General features: G+C 39.1%; 1 long non-coding RNA gene across 1 annotated transcript; it reads right to left on the bottom strand.

Annotated features, from left to right (window-relative positions):
- Positions 1-2,219: 2,219 nt before the first annotated feature.
- LOC140000802 (uncharacterized) lies at positions 2,220-16,290 on the bottom strand. The gene is made up of 3 exons (XR_011806026.1): positions 15,677-16,290; positions 3,443-3,577; positions 2,220-2,748 (listed from the first exon to the last, which is right to left on the bottom strand). It is a non-coding gene; the product is annotated as an uncharacterized lncRNA (long non-coding RNA).
- Between the last annotated feature and the right edge of the window lie 245 nt (positions 16,291-16,535).

The raw sequence follows: 16,535 nt of genomic DNA, 5'->3' as shown, positions 1-16,535 counted from the left end.
TAACACACCCATGTTTTAGCTGCTGCAGAGCAGTGCTTGCACTGCAGCATGGTCTTTTCTGCTCCTTGTGCTGCCCTGCCAGTGAGGACTCTAGGGGTGTACAAGATGTTGGCAGAGGATACAGCCAGCACAGCTGACCCAAACAGACCAAAGGAAAGGCTCATACCATACAGTGTCATGCTCAGCAATAAAAGCTGGGAGAAAAAAAAAAAAAAAAAAAAAAAAAAAAAAAAGAGAGACGGGGAAGACATCTGGAGTTACTGCATCTCTCTTCTCAAGCAACAGTTATGCATGTGCATGCATGATGAGTAGTGCTTTCCTTGAAATGGCTGAGCATCTGCCTGTCCATGGGAAGTAGTGAATGAATTCCTTATTTTTGCTTTGCTCATTCCCACAGACTTTACCTATTAAACTGCCTTAATCTTAGCCTCTGAGTTTTCTCACTTTTACCCTTCTGAATCTCTCCCCCATCCTATTGCAGGGGACTGAGAAAGTGTCTGTCAAGCTGCCTTATGGGGTTAAACTACAAAAGTCTTTTATGACACTCAGTGCGAGGCACAAGGGGTTCAAGATAATGACAACTTGACTGGAGTGTGCTAGACCAAATTTTATAGCTGTTACAGCTCTTTAGCTACTAACTGGCAAGGCTCCTATGCCTGCCATTGGTCTTGCTTGCCTTGCTGTGTATTAGAGTCTAGTTCTGGTTAGCAGCTGCTTTTTGCTCTTGCTGTTTGCTGATCTGCTTATCATCTCACTCTGATGTGCCTAGGAACATTTAGATAACAGTGCTGACCACGCACTTGGGCTGGTAGACAAACAAGGCATTGCTGCTGTTCCTGTGCTGCCGTACTGGACAGGCTGGGACTACATAGTGAACACAAGTCAGAGCTGTGGATGAGTCCACATGGGAGCATGGACACCCCAAAATGCCTGTGGCCATGGATAAGCCCACTCCAGAGCAGGTACACCCCTGAAGGGACAGTGTCCATGGATAATTACAGGCAGAAGCAGGTATACCTCTAGGCACCTGTGGACTTGGACAGGCCCACAAGGCAGCAGGTATACCTCTGAAGGAACTGTGGCATTGGGATGGGCCATAGCAGAGCAGGTACACCCCAAAGGGACAGTGGACAAGCAGGAGGGGCAAGGAGAGGAGTTCCTTGCAATGTTAAACCTATAGCCTGGTCCAAATGGACTAGAGGTGGAGACTGTAAAGGATACACCTTTAAACTGTCTGAATTGTACATTATAGGAAGTACTGTAGCAGGAACCATGTAATCCAATGAAGGATGAACCTCACAAGAAGCAGTGCAAATGCAGCAATGACCTGATCTAAGCTGGCTTTGGCACCCAATAACTCCATGCAACACACCAGCTCTCCTGTCCTGTAACAGACAGAAACCAGACATGGACTAAAAGAGCACAGCAGACATTTTATGGTTATTTTATAAGCATTTAACAGGTGTGGCCCATACACCAACATTGAGGGAATGATAGCTGTATATATATCAAAGGATGAGAAGGGGCTAGGGGTAGTTTATAAGGATATATTATATAGCATGAGACCTGAGCACGACAAAATTGCTGTGGCATAAATAGGGGAGATTGTACTAATTTGGGCTGATAGAGAGCTAATTATCTTCATTAAAATAAATACATACATACATACATAAAAACTGCTGTGGTTTTATATTTCGGATTTGTGATGAAAACAGTGTTAATAACACCCTGATGTTTTTGTTGTTGCAGAGCAGTGCTTGCACAGAGCCACGCTCTCCTTTGTCTATCATGCTCTCCCACCAGCGAGGAGGCTCAGGGTGCACACGAATCTGCAAGGGGACACAGCCAGGGCAGCTGGTCCAAATGGACCAGCGGGACATCCCATTCAGCAATAAAAGCTGAGAGGAAGAAGGAAGGGGGTGACAGGCATTCAAAGTTACTTTTTTTTTTTTTTCCCAAGTAACAGCTATGCATGACAAGCAGTGCTTTCCTGGAAATAGCTAAACATCTGCCTTCCAATGGGAGGTAGTGAAAGAATTCCTTATTTTGCTTTAATTTGTGTGCAAACTTTTGCTATACGTTGTCTTTATCTTAACACGTGAGTTTTATCACTTTTTACCTCTCCAGTTCTCTCTGCCATCCCATCTGGGACAGGGAGCGAGTGGCTTTGTGGGTCTCTGATGCCTCCTAGAGTTAAACCACAACAGTGACAACTGGCAATTTCAATTTATTTAAAACTTTTTTTTTTTTTCATGAGGCAACAGGAAACAAAGTTTGCATTTTAAAATTAGTATTCAGACAATTTTTAATGGCATATACATCCAGAAAATGTGTAATAGTTCACATTAATGTTGAAAATTTGTTCCATCTCTCATTGTGAATCTACCGTGCTTGTATATATTTAATTTTGTTGTCTGATGTTTTCCCCAGTTCTAGTGTTGTCTAGTTTCCAAAAATATTATTACATGAAATACAGAGAGAGAAACTACTGGGAATGTTCTTCAGATGTAGAATTAATCTTTCCTCTTTCAACACTTTTACTTCACAGAATTTTCTTTTGGTCTACCACAACACACAGCTAGGCTTTACGTATTGTTATGAGGAATGCTCCAGAAATGCTTGAGATTGGTTTGTATCTGTATGCCAGCATCAATGTGGGAGTGATCTCACTTTGTGCTTCCTGGTATTTCATTGTTAGTTTTCCAAGCTCAGACTTTCCAGCCATCAGAGAATTGACAAATGCAACATCTGAGAGAAAATGATAGAAAATTAAGTGCACTCATTTTTCATCAAGTAGGTTTCCTGCAGTAATCATTCTTGAACCCAGAGAGCTATTATTGAAAACACTCATCACTAGAAAACCCTCAGCTTCAACAACAGCTAAATAGTCTTTCCAACTTGTCTAGACTCATAGAGGCTTGCTTGGTCTGTTGTTACCCTGGCTGATTTAAAACTCATTTCCATACTCATTGCTCTCTGAAAATAAGGCAAAATTCAAAATTCATTTCCTTGAGAAACTCCTGCCACGTCCTTCTTTTTTTTTTTTTTTTTTTTACCTATCTTCTCCTGTTCCCCTTCCCCAGTGAACTTCAAGCTGTTGTTCCACTTGTGTCCTCCTGGTTCAGCTATGTGCTGTCTGAATCCCTGCTTTTTCTGAGCCCACCAGATTCACTACCTTCTATTTTCTAGTCCCTTCACACAAGTCCAGTGTACAGTTCAGCCTTTCAGACAACTAAGTACTTATTAGCCCTTCCTGGGCTAACAACCATAACAGCCAGATAGCCACACTTGTCTTTTGGTGGTGATCCTTCCTCAGCTCACTGATGAATTTCCTCCTTCTCCTGTTTTTTAGTGTTAACTTCTGAGTGCTGTTGAATAGGGAGTACTTGTTAACTTGTTTAGAGCCCCTGTAAATATTTGAAATATATGGTTAAAAACTTACGGAGTCTGCTTCCCCATCAAAGAGTCACAGAAAGGTAGGGCTTGTTTCAAAAGCAAGCAGAGTATGAAGTTGATGTCCCACCAATTCTTGTGATATTTTGGATTAGACTCATAGTACCTGAGGTGCAATGCGTCACTGTAAGGTAATGAAGTAACAGATTTGTATACATAGAATATTGATCAACTTATACGTCATTTATAATTTTGCAAGAACATGAATGGAATATGTGTAACATACGTAACATGCTTGAGATGTCACCATCAGGAAAATCTGAAAGGAACAGGTTTAGATGTAGCAAGGTATAGAGTAAGTTTAGACATTTGACAAGGTTGTTCTAAAGTCACGCTTAAGAGGGGTCTTGTAATACCAGCAGCTGAGGTGTTTTTACACAGGACTAAGCAACTAACATTTTCTGTTAATCAAGCTATGTCTAAATTAACAAATAAAATCTTACATTTTAATTCTTTCTCCCTGGAGAATCTCAGAGAATGATATGAAGCTCTGAAAAACTAAGCTTTTCCTTTTTAAGTAAGGAGCCCTCTCAATTAGTTTGATTAAATTGTAACTTTTCAGCAGCCGATTGTTTTATTAAAAGTGAAAATTTATTTCTGGGAGCTATAGCAATGCAAAAGCATATTGAGGATTTGATGACATGGTAACTAGAAGGGTGACTCTTGAGTGCCTTGCCACACAGAAATCCTGAGAGGCTGTCGGCATATAAGTAGCCTCACTGGTAGTACAGTTCATGGGTTGGTGGCTTTCATCATATTTTAGGAAGACATGTTCATCACTCTTCCCTCCAATGTGAGCTGTACATATGGTCTCCACAGGCCAGCTCAGTCCTGATACTGTAGTTTGTTTTTGCTCTTTCTGTTTTTACTTTCAAATCTGTTTGACAAGGAAGCTAATGGAGCTTTTTATGCAAAGATCATAAAAATTAATATTTGATATGCATAGGGGTTTTAACTGTAGAAAAAGGATATTAACTGAATGTTAAAAGCTTGGTAAAAAGAAATATAAGAATATTGATACAAATAATTTTCTTCAAGCATCAGAGCTCACAAATGCAGGAAATATAGTTTCTATTTCATGCTATCTTCTGGTGGTAAAGGTAGACTTTGCTGCATTTGGTCAAATTCAGCAGGTATTTGTAAGGCTTTCTTCATAATCACCTATCTCACACTTTTTTCAGTGTTCGTATAAGATTCATATTCTTAAGCATAAATATTCTGCAACCACTGAGTTAAGTTGCTACCTACCAGGCAGTCTCAAATAATTAGAGTGTTACAGGTACTATTAAAAAGAAAAACAGCTATAGGTAATATTAAAAGAAAAAGAGTATTAAAGATGTGTGAAACCTGTGGGTATTTGTCACTTGTAATTTTGCTTCTCTTCTGATACACTGATAACTAGAGGGGAAAAAAGTAAAACAAAGATGGAAACAAATGGATGACTACCATGAAGATTCATACCTTACCGAGGGAGTATAATATGGGAGTGTGTGGGAAGAAGAGAAAACTGAGCTGAAGCACAAAGAAAGAAGTTAGAGCCAGATGACAGGGAAAGAAATAAAAGCAGAAGACAAGTTAGGGGGTCAAGAAAGAGATAATAGTAAGAGAGAGGAACTGAAGAGGATAAAAGAAATTAGGGAAAAGACTATGAGCAGGAAGAAGAAATGGAAAAGAAAACAATCAAAATGGTCAGAATGACAGAAGGGCTGAAGAAAGAGTATGAGAATGAAATTGATAGAACTGATCTGATGGTGAAGTGAAAATGAAAATCATGTAAGAAACTATCAGGACATTTAATAATTCAAAACCCAAGGAAAATAAAGTACAAGCTCCAATTACACAAATGGATTTTTTCCCCTCTGCATTAATCTCTTGTTGTGGTTTTATTTCCCTGTGAGAGAGAGGAAAAAAAAAGCAGACAAAAGGTCCTGATTAAAAAAATCTTGGGATAATATTGGTCTGCACAAAGTGCAAAGAAAATCTTCAGTCACTTGCTATGAACCATTCATAGATCTCATTCTCAGTCCTTGTAAGAAGGCCAGAAGGAGCTGATTGTCTCAGGCTATAAAGAACATCTTTGCAAACAGGTAACAGAAATATAGTGAAAGGATTTGCTCTGAGTGTCCTGCCCTCCAGCTGAAGAAAAAGTTGTTTCAGATCAGTTACAGCATATCTTTGATATGCTTGAACAATCTATGGAAACTGCCACTATAACTATCTTGCATTTTGCATCCCAGTGAAAAAGACTTGCATTTTGCATTTTGGACAGCCTATGTTGATGATTTTGAAACTTTTCCAAACAATTTTCAAGCACAGGAATTCATTGAAAGAAATGTTTTCGTAGCAGAGAGAGAGAGGGAGAGAGAGAGAAAATAGCTTTTTAGGAGGGAAAAAGTGAGCTTTGACTCAATTCCTGTCTCCCTGGTATTTAGAATCAATGTTTCCTTCAAAATACTAATGTGATTTGTTGCTCTAGATGTAGAGGCCTATTATCACTGCTTAAAAGCTAAGGCAACTAAACCCTTTTTATACTTCATGAGTAATGAACCTTCTGTTACTTTCTCTGATTAATATGATAAAGCCATAAGTTATTAATAATCAAATAATCTCTGTTAACAAGATTATGATCATGATTTTCTGTAGTGGGAAATATAGGCTTAAGTCCTTTGGAAATGCCTTTGCAAACAGATGAAAGGCTGTTGGATAAGTGCAGACTCAACAAGAATTGTGCCAAATGTCTTGGCTCTTCACCATGCTCAAAGTCCATGCTGAATGTTGCAAACAAAATGGATCCCCAAGTTCCTTTAAAGGCTTTATAGAATTTATTTGGGAAACCATCCAAGCCAGCTGTTTTTCCATTATTTAGAGAATTAATGGCCTCCTCAGTGAATGCTTTTTCTAAGACATCCCTTTGTGTATCTGGGCATGTGGGCATTTGGAGGTTGTTAAGGCATCCATTAATGTTTTTATGTGCATCAGGGTAGTCATTTTCCAAGCATATATATTCACAGAGCTGCCTACAGGCTTTATCTTTTTGTTTGTTTAAAGTTACTTTCCATTATCTTGAATTTAAATTGAACTTATTTCTAAATGTACATTCCAGATATTTTTCCTTGCCTGTTCTCCATTTTCCAGTGTCGTTCCCTTAAATGGTAATGTACAATGTACTATGTGCTGGGGATCATTTTATCTGCAAAAGCAGTGAAATAGAAGATTCATCACTTTACCACAATAATGTGTCCTGAGGTTTGATTTTTCACAAATCACAATTTGAGATGGATCAATAATAGTTGCCATTTATATAACAACTTATATCTCAGGAATTAAAAGTACTTATAAACATTACCAGAGCCAGAGAATGTTCTGTAAAGTTTTACTAATTCTATAGTGTGTTATTTCTCCCACTTGTTGGGCTACATAAACACAATACTTTAGAACAACAACAACAAAATAAACAAATAAAATTGTCAGCTTCTCACTCTTGGGCTGCAGTACTAGGAGGGAAGCCGAACATGCTGATGTAGCTGTCAGTTGTCCATGCAGAGCAGCTAAGAAGGGGGCTAGAGAGATTCTTTGGTGGGGCTTATGGGTATGAGGGCATGTCAGGATCAGATGCAGGAGCTGAGGATTTTTAACACGGATATTAACCAACAGCAGCAGAGTAAGGAAAAACAGTTGTAGACACACAAAGCTAAGTCATTTGTTAGAACAATATTACTTTAACAAAATCCTTCCATTAAGCCTTCCTCCTTATTTTGTGGTATACCTGTATCATATCTCTGCTCTTTTTTTGAGGCCATGCCCCTTTTGCATATTTGGTTTAAATAAAACTTTAAATTGTCAGACACTTTTACTCAGGGTCTTAAGATCCAAAGTTTAATTTGACTTTCCACGGGCATGTTCTCTAGCCTGAAGAAATTCACAGATCTGGAATAGAAAGTGTTGGTTGTGTAATGTAGGTCCTATGTTTGGCAAATGAAAATAATGATATGGCCTTAAGAACAGGAATGATTACACCTCAAACTAGGTCTGTTGGTGACAAGTTAGTTAATTTGCATTGCTTTTAAACTATCATGTTTGCTGAGCTGAGCTTTGTGATGAGGTTCAGGAAATCTACACTTCTGCACCTGAACATTCTTGCTTCATCCTAACACACACTTTCCATTAGCTTTATAGCTGTGGTTTCTTGAGCAATGATTTATGTAGCCCTTATGCTGAACTCATTTTTTCCTGGTGAATTTACTTTCTTTTAGTACCCATGTGCTCCCGCAGAAAGGCTGGTGGATGACCCTGCACAGACCAAAGAGCAAAACTCCAATTGTTTCCTGAGGGTCCAGTGTTTATAGATTTCCTCATTTCTGCTACTCCTTACACCACTGTAAACAGCCTCCGGTACCAACACTGACATTGCTCACACTGCGTTATGAAAACTGTAAGACTGATAGCTTGTCCTTTGTGTATATGTTCGTTCGTCAAACAGCGGGAGCACTCTGGCTGAAGTCTAAACATTTTGAAGCAATCGTAGTGCAGGGGCAGGTCTGTTTAGTAAACTAACAAACTGAGGTGGGATTGGGAGACATGGGGATTATTCAATGAACAGTATTCACCCCAGACAAGGGCACCTCTTTAAAATACTCCACTGCACAGGAAAATTCCTGCTTTTGATCACTCTTTGTGCAGTGAAATCCATTAAATGACAAGCTGGTCAAGCCTCTTTTTGCATGTTGTGGCTGTCTATTCCAAATGGCTGACTGCCAGCAGTTTTACTGAGTGGGACCCATCCAATATTTCAACGCAGAGAAAGAGAGAGAGCATCAGCAGGATGCAGGGGATCAGAGAACCAAATGGCACTCAGAGCACAGCCTGTATTTTCTGTATGGTTTGAGAGACAGCACAAGTTGTACAAAAACATGATTTGGCTGATAACCAGCTTTTGTCCAACAGGCTCCTTTCAAGCTCTAAGCGTGTAATGGATGTGTTTATTGTTTACAGCTTGTTAAATCAGGGCTTGAACAGCTCCAGTTTGAGTCAAACTGTCCTCCAAGACAAGAGTGAAAGAGAAGGACCATACAGACCTTTCTCACGACGAATGAGAAAAAGCAGGAGCACTTTGTGTGATAGCCCCATGTTAGCACTTTCCCAAGTACTAGACTTTAATAAACATGCTCACAATGCTTTACTTTTACTGACTCAGATACACTTTCTGATTTCATATCTCTTCAGCTGATCTGGAAGAAAAGTTCCCACATAATTGTATTCCTGCAGTTACTTTACCATAGAGTTAAACAGGGCATTTACTCACTGCTGACATAAGTCCTCTCCTTCCTGTTACAGCTAAAACCTTCTCAGACAGCTTCACTGTGGCTCTCAAGCTGTGGTAGCTTGCTATCTAGGCAAGATGCTGAACCTTGAGAGAGGTTTTTGGCTGTTTTGTAAGTCACCTGATTTGCAGTGAGGTTGCAGACTGTGTCACTCAGCTGTGGGTAGGCCTTTGGTGCCTCTCATTTCATGACCAAAGAAGAAAAGTGCTCCTAAATTTATGAAGGCTCCAGGATATGTCAGTCTCTACTTCTCAGTAACACACACCAGCTACCATGACGCTACTGCTCACACCTGAGCTGGGCTGACCTGCATGCTCAAATTCAACTAGAAACAATCTGACTTGACTGCGGTGATGACACACCACTTGACACTATCATCTAGAGCTTCCAAGTCTGCTCTCAGCTTAGGAACCTCCACGCAGCCCTGCATAGCAGACGTGAGTTCTCAAACCTTCCCATTGCCAGAGAAAAGCTTTACAGAAGGAGTCATATTCCTTGACTGTCCTGCAGTCATTACTTCAAAATTATTGTAATCAACATAATTAAAATCTTTGAAAACAACATGCCACTCTTGTACACTCATATTGTAAGTATTTATGAGCAAGACTTGATGATTTCTGTGTAATTAACAGGAAAAAAAAGGCAGGATTTAAATAGAATCACTCAAGGTGAGTAATATCAGAGAGTTTAAAGTCTATATTTCTCATAACTCATGCTGTTATTAGTGTACTCAGCTCAGCAATAACAGAAAAATTTCAGCTTTTTAATATAATATATTACTGAGTTTAACTGAATTATTATTATGTATGTTAACCCTAGTAGGCAGCACAGCCACTCATTCCACCTCCCCCACTGGGATGAGGGAACATGAAAGAGTAAAAGCAAAAGAATATTGGGCTGAGGCAAAATAATTTAATACAAAATGAAAAATTGAAAGAAAGGAACAAAACAAGAGATATAAAGGCATTCATTCACCACTTGCCCTAGGTAGCCAAATGCTGAGCCAGCAAAAGATGGCTAACCCACCGAAACCTCATCCCCTCTGTTTCCTTGCTGAACACACTGTTTAATGGCATAGAATAATTCTTTGGTTTCTACAAGTCATCTGTCTGGTTGCGCTCCCTCCCATACTCTTGTGCACCCCCTGATCTACTCACTGAGTCAACAGAGTGAGAAACAGGAAGCCCTGATGCTGCACAAATACTGTTCAGCAGCAGATTAAGCAGTGGTGTATTTTCAGCATTGTTTTGGTCACAAATCTAAAACACAGCACTGTATAGGCCACTGCTAAGAAAACTAAATGCTGTCCCAGCCAGACACAGAACTAATGGTTTTGTCTTCTGTCTCTGGTATGAATTTCCTTGACTTAGTTTCCATAGCCACAATCTCTATTCGAAAGGCAAACACCATCAGCCTCTCGATGACTAAGGGGAATTGATAGCAGTATAAAACTGCTTTGGTCCCTCCAGAAATCATGGCACAGGTTCTAGTGCAGTAGCCACACAACCAACCTTCAACACTGTAAAATCCATAGCATGCTCACGTGGGACTACCAGAGTAAGGGGTAGCCATGCATTGCATGAACCCAGCACAAACACCCTCAGATACCCTTGGTCACCTCAAAAGAATTAAACTGAAATATGTTTGGACAAGGTGCATCTAGGCCAGCAGGACTAGGGAAGTGATTGTCCCCCTGTACTCGGCTCTGGTGAGGCCACACCTCGAGTACTGTGTTCAGTTTTGGGCCCCTCACTACAAGACGGACATCAAGGTTTGAGTTAATAGAAGGGTAACAAAGCTGGTGAGGGGTCTAGAGACCAAGTCTTACAAGGAGCAGCCGAGGGAGCTGGGGTTGTTCAGCCTGGAGAAAAGGAGGCTCAGGGGCGACCTTAACACTCTCCACAGATCTTAAAGGAGGCTGTAGTGAGGTGGGGGTTGGTCTGTTCTCCCATGTGTCTGGTGACAGGATGAGGGGGAATGGGCTAAAGTTGCTCCAGGGGAGGTTTAGTTTGGATATTAGGAAGAACTTTACTGAAAGGGTTGTTAGGCATTGGAACGGGCTGCCCAGGGAAGTGGTGGAGTCCCATCCCTGGAGGTCTTTAAAAGACGTTTAGATGTAGAGCTTAGTGATATGGTTTAGCGGTTTAGTGGAGGACTTGTTATTGCTAGGTCAGAGGTTGGACTAGGTGATCTTGGAGGTCTCTTCCAACCTAGATGATTCTGTGATTCTGTGATTTTGTGATCTGCTGCTGATGGTTCCAACAAATTTAGAAAGGTCTGAATGATCTTCCACTATGCCAGTTTTTGGAGGACAGAGAGTCTGACTTAAGGCAGGTTTTGCTGAATATTCTCCAAATAAGCTCTGGCTATAAATACATCTACTTTGTATTTAATATAGTGTCTTTTTTGAGATGACCCCAAGCTGCCAATGTCAGCACACTTCATCAATGTCATTGTTGTGGCTGTTTTCAAAAACAACAACAACAAAACAACAACAAGACACAAAACAGTCTCCTGTTGCTAACTGGAGGCCCTTCAGAGCCATGAGTGGAAGTGTATGCTGAAACCTGATAATAATTCCCTACTGGGACCAGTGGATAAGTAAGGAAGGACTATGGTGGCCTGGTGACCTGACTTTTTCAGATGTTGTGGAAGGGCATTCAAAGATTGAATTTTTTTTGTCAGGGTACTAGCCTATATCTGCACTGACCTCATTATTTAGACTGATGACCCACAGCTTATACTCTGATGTGTCTGCAGCAGTTGCAATTCATTTCTTTTTTGAGAGTGGATTGACCAATGCTAAGCAATAAGTTTTCCTAAATTAATTTTCTTTTATTATGTTTTTATAGGTGACTTTGTTATTTTCAGGAGGGGAAGGCAGTCTGTTTTTGTTGTTGTTGTTGTTGTTGTTGTTGTTTTTCCTCAATGAAGTCAGAAATTACAGATAAAGAAATAGCAATAATAATAAAACTGTGCCATCACTGGAGCAATGCAATACAGGAGAATGAAAGCTCAACAGGGGTTGCTGGAGTAACAAATAATAATAGTAGTAATAATCACAGTTCGAGAACTTTTAACTATATACATGTTAAGCCATAGTTTGATTTATCTGTCTGAGTTAACAGGAAACAAATCTGTAATAGCATGGCATAATTTTCTATTCAAATTATTCTATTTGTGTACTTACGTTGTGTTGAAAAAGACAGAGGTCAACAAAAGGATAAAAATATGCTTCAACTTAAAGACCACTTTCAGAAACACTCAAATAATGCCTGTCCTTTCACTGTTTTGTCTGACTGCCTGGCAGGTTCTTGTAGGTGCTTTTGGATTAGGTTTCCCCTCCTCCTTAATAAACAAACAAGTTAAAGTAAGAAGGAGAAGACAATTCCAATGTTTCTGCTCATTGATAAAGCTAATAGTGGACAATAGGGGGAAAAGGGGAGTCTGGTTTCTTGAGAACAACTGAACAAATACAAATCATTTAAGATAAGACCTTCAGATGTCATATAAAGTGCCTGTGTACTTTATACTTATGGCTTTTATGACCATCATTGGTAATTAGTATGACACATGGCACATTTTCTAAAATCAAGTATTAGGGTAATAAGGGTGTTCGATTTTGCAAAACAAATTGACAAGATTAACCATGCCAAATGTAGAAGTGGTTTCAGGTGTTGGAAATTACAAAGGGATTTGGGGTTTTAAAATGGCAAAGGGATTTAGCCACATAACTTCCATTGATTTCAATGTTAGATTAATAACTGGATGCCCTTGTTAAATTTGTAAAACTTTTTGTCTTTTTAAATCAAATCCCAATACTAAATAGCATTTTATCTCAGCTTAGTTTTTCCTGCAGATGTTTCATATCAACAAGCAAAAACATTAGTGTGTAGCCTTCTGTTCAATTACTTTACTTCTCCCCAGTTGCTTTTTCCTATTTATGCTAATAAGCAAAATACTAATAATAGCTTTTTAAACATTATTATGTTCTTAAGAACCACAGCAAGGCCTATTTGAGTTTACATAGCAAGGCCTTTTTTATTTGGGAACACATGTACATGCTGCTTAATTGTGAAACACAGCTACTGAATGAAAGATCCGGCAACCAAGCAAGTAAGGGGCTGAAATGGTCTGTAAACTCTGCTTAGTCCAAATTAGCAATGTGGGCAACAATATTGTGTTGTGTTTTCATCTTCAATTGCATATATTAACAGCTACACATGCAAAACAAATTCTCCTTTGTGAAGAATGAATTATGTAAATGTAATTTATAGCATTAATTTGGACTTGTATATTTAATCCACTCAAACATAAAAAGGTTTTCATGCACTGAATATTCCTGAGGTAGTTTAATATGCTTAAAATAAATATGGAGCAGCTGACAGAAAAACATGCCCTCCATATCACAAAATCTGTTTAAAAACAATAATTTAAGTGCCTAATTAATATTTACTACCAGGGATTAAACTCCTAAGTAAATTTTCTTTCTAAAATATTCATTGTGCAATCTATACAGGTGGCATGTATTGATGGGAATAGATCACAAATGGACAAGCCAAAGACACATTATAAATGCTACTATATTGAAAAATCCTTCCGTGAAATAAGAGTAGCTGTTAAAAAAGACAGCTCAAGTTTCCCGTCTTCAGTTCATGAAGTGCATTTTGCACAAGCTCCCAATTTTTCTGAAATTAAAGGTAGTATAATCTCCCCACAAAACTTTTGTTTAAAAGGCTATATATTAGGAGTGCACCATCAACTGCTTGTTCACCAAAAGAGAAATGCAGTGAGCCCCAAACACAATAGAGAGGGTGTTGCATTGCACCAGTGAGCTAGGCTGAACTTGTGTCTTACTCCCATTAACTACTTCACAACTTACAACCATTAACTACTTCAGCTTTTGAACTACTCTGGGCTAATTTCGGAATTTGTTAAAATCTCCCAGATGAAACTAGCTTGGCTTTCCTGCTGGTTCTAAAATTCAAAAATGAACTTTTACTGTTGAAGTAAAGTAAACCTCCCAAAGTAAAATGGTACCAATTTTTTCCTTTGCTTGTCAGACTGAAAAGAAGGAAAAATATTTCTGTAACTGCAAGTTCTCTATGATTTCTCTCTTAAGTGCATCCTCAAGTACCTATGCTAGGTACTATGATCTTTTACAAGCAATCTTCTCTCCTTGCTACAGCCAAATCCTCCTTATCTTCAGTAATAGATTAATTTATATTTAGAGTACAAACAAAAACCTTAGGTTAGCTTTCTGAGCACTATCTTTATTAAAGATTGTGTTTTGCAACTTCACCATAATGTAAAGCTAGTGACTGAAGAACATTAAGCCCTGCTGCCTGTCCAGCCAACTGGTAGCAAGTCTGAGGAAATAAACACCTCAATAGAAAAAATGAGATCTGAGCTGTTTGCAATTAAACACAGCTGGTTGTGGGAGGACTTTTGTAATCTGATAGAGGGGCTTCTAAGATTTAAGATAGTGGGAGTCTGCTCATAAAGAAAATTAATTTATATGAAATCATAGTTCTTTCATAACCACCGAAGAAGGAGACATCTAAAGAGACAAGTTATTTTAGAAGTATAAGGTCTGTAAGGTGCTTGATCACTGGCCATTAGCGCATACCCATGGTAGGGCTTGAAGTGGGTGAAGTGATACTTTGCAAACCCCATTTTGTTCTGAAGGAGTGGAGCCCAGGAACCCTAGTGTAGCAGTATCAGTTTATCTGCACTTCACAGAATCACAGAATGGTTTAGGTTATAAGGTACCTCTGGAGGCCATCTGGTCCCACCCCTGCTCAAGCAGGGACACCTATAGCAGATTGCCCAGGCCCGTGTCAGACAGCTTTTTACTGTCTCCAGGGAGGAAGCTCCTGCAATCTCAATGGGCAGCCTGTTGCCTGTGCTCAGTCACACTCACAGTAAAGAAATAGATACAGCTAGAACAGTTCATTTGGAAGATACCTTCAAAGGTCATCTAGTCCAACTGCCAAGTGCTTCCTGATGTTAGGAGGAACCTCCTGTGTTTCAGTTTGTGCCTGTTGTCTCTTGTCCTGTCACTGGGCACCGCTGGAAAGAGCCTGGCTCCATACTGAAGTGCAACTACACTTCAGGTATTGATATTGATACATACATGTAGATGAGATCCTCCCTGAGACTCCTCTTCTCCAATCTGAACAGTCCCAGCTCCTTCAGCCTTTCCTAGGAGAAGTAATGAAGGGTCATCTTTGTGGCCCTTCATTGGACTTTCTCCAATAGCTCCATCTCTCTGCTGTACTGGGGAGCCCAGAACTGGACACACTACTCCTGTGGCAACCTCACCAGTTGCACTCTTCCCAGTTGCCCTAATCAAAGATTATTGAGAGTGGCCTCGCAATAACATCTGCCAGCTCCCTCAGCACACGTGGGTGCATCCCACCAAGGACCACAGACTTATGCATGTCCAATTTGCTTAAGTATTCCCTAGTCTTCCTTTTGTCATTTATGTGAGTACATACACCTTTCTTGTTGCCTTGGTCATCCCTGGCCAGATTCTTTTCCATTTGGGCTTTAGGTTTCATAACTTCATCCCTGGATGCTCAGACAATGACTCTGTATTCCTTCCAGGTAACCTGTCTGTCCTTTCTTTCACTCTCTGTATGCTTCACTTTTGTGTTTGAGTTTTATTTATCTGTTTGACTTTTCAAGCCAAGCTGCGGGAAATGGGTGAGGCCTACACTGCCAAAAGAAAACAGGGGCCCCACAATCTCAGGGTCTTGATTAGCAGCCTGCCAGTCAATCATAAGCATAAAGTGGAGAAATCGGATGAATGCAATCACTGATTTTTATATAAGTATGTAAATAGCTATATATACACAATATATTCACCCAAATATGAATTAATTTAAATTTTATATTACACATTCAAATAAAGGCAGGTGCAGGTGATGAGTTCATCTGAAGGTGCAATCATTCATAGGCTCTTCATTTCTCTTCTGTAAAAAGAAAGACAAAAATTACCCGCAGATGATTATAGTACATTGGAGGCACATTTGTATTTTTTTTACATATACTGATGTCAGGATGTCAAAGTTGCTGTTTCACCAACTATAATGAAGGTGAGACACATTTTACTTCTTCAGATGCACTGAAGTTGAAAAAATAAACATTAATGACAAACACAGCCCTATGGATCTTTAATTTTCAATTTATGCAAATCCAAACCCAGGTGTTCTCTAATCTGTTAAAGAAAAAGACAGAAAAGAAGAAAAAGATTAGTTTTAACCCTCATGGTCCACTGAAATATCTCTACTTAAGGATCACTAAATTACTCTTCTTCTGAAATTAAAGCAGAACTTTTCCCAAATCATGTTAAGAGTTTGGACAAGAACTATAACTTGTCTTAAGCACTCCAGCAGCTAACTAGTTCTGAAATAATTTTAGAATAGAGATCTATGCTATGTTCCTGAATTGTCTTCTGAATCACTGTTAACCATCATATAATTGGGATTCATATAGTCTTGTTTTATAGCTCATTTAGTATTTAGGAAAGCTCAGACAATTCTAGAAAAAAAAAAAAAATCATTTCCAAAGAATTCATAGAGCTTTAAAGTTTAATATCTTTTTTTTTTTTCAATTACTGTTGTTATGATAGTTGTACTTCTCTACAGTATAATCTGAAGCATGACTGTATGGGAAAAATGGAAAAATGAGAGAAATTAATTTTAGTAAAGTAGTTCTTTTTAGGATTATACAGTATGTTATTGCACTGATCCAAAC

The sequence above is a fragment of the Anas platyrhynchos genome, chromosome Z (genome assembly GCF_047663525.1).
Source record: "Anas platyrhynchos isolate ZD024472 breed Pekin duck chromosome Z, IASCAAS_PekinDuck_T2T, whole genome shotgun sequence".
Classification (NCBI taxonomy): Eukaryota; Metazoa; Chordata; class Aves; order Anseriformes; family Anatidae; genus Anas; species Anas platyrhynchos.
The sequence above is the reverse complement of the archived record's forward strand: the minus strand, read 5'-3'. Positions and strand labels throughout refer to the sequence as shown.